Below are 1,063 nucleotides of genomic sequence, written 5' to 3'. Positions count from 1 at the left end.
AACTTCCATTACACTGAGCTGAACAGTGTGGTGAAGAACAAACAATCCGGGGTGGAAAACAGGATAGGAGGGGAACGGGGGCGCAGAACACAGGGAGTCAATTTCACTGCGTTCTGGAAGCCGGGCTGGCCGCGGGTCTAAGCGCTCGAGGGAACGCGAGGCTGGGCCTGGAGCTCGGGTCTGGGAGGCGGGGGGGCTCCAGGAGCCGGGGGGCTCTCCCCGTGCAGAAGCGGCGCGGTCTGAGCTTCCACCGACACAGCTCCCCGGGGGCCATCGGAAGACACGGGCCCGGCTCAGAGGCAGGGACTGCGGACTTCCCACGCGGGGAGGTGGCCAAGGGGCCCGCTTCTGCTCCCGCGGGAGGCCTGGGGGGACCCGGGCCACGCAGGGGTTGGCGGCAGGACGGGGCCTGGCAAGGACTCTGCCCCGGACACGACCCCGCGGGGCGGTGAACAGCGCGGCCTCAGCGCTGGGGATGCCTCCAGGGCTGCGCGCCGCGAAAGCACCCGAAACGGAGCGGGGCGGGGCGTTTCCAGCCCGAGGAAAACATCCCTGAAAGCGCGGCCGGGAGCCGGCGTCGGGGGGCGTTTCCCAGCGGTCCGCGGAGAGCGGCCGGGCGGGGGCAGCGCGTTCCCACGGTGGGGGCGGGTCTGCGTCCCGGGCCCCCGACCGGGGAGGAGCGTCCCGCCCCGAGCTAGAGCCGCGCCCCGAGCCCCTTCCTCCTCCGCAGGGCCGGGCGCAGGGGGTCCCGCCCCCCAACGCCGTCCGGACCGCAAAGGGCTCCGGCGTCCGGCTCCCACGCGGCGGCCCCTCCCCGCTTCCGGCCCAGGTGCGGTCGTCACTTCGGGGAAACAGCGACAGCGCCTCGGGGGCGAGGAGGGGGGCGGGGGTTCGGACGCTACCAGTCCCCCCACCCCCTCCCTCCGGGGGCCTGGACGTGGGGACCTTCCCGCCACTGCGAGTCCGGCCCAGCGGAGCTCCCTGACCACGGGCGGCGACGGACACACTCAGACGCCCCCGGAGACGCCCCCGGAGCCGCCCGCCGACCCCGCTCCCACTCCCC

Source organism: Cebus imitator, unplaced genomic scaffold, assembly GCF_001604975.1.
Source record: "Cebus imitator isolate Cc_AM_T3 unplaced genomic scaffold, Cebus_imitator-1.0 Scaffold384, whole genome shotgun sequence".
NCBI classification, from domain to species: domain Eukaryota; kingdom Metazoa; phylum Chordata; class Mammalia; order Primates; family Cebidae; genus Cebus; species Cebus imitator.
The sequence above is the reverse complement of the archived record's forward strand: the minus strand, read 5'-3'. Positions refer to the sequence as shown.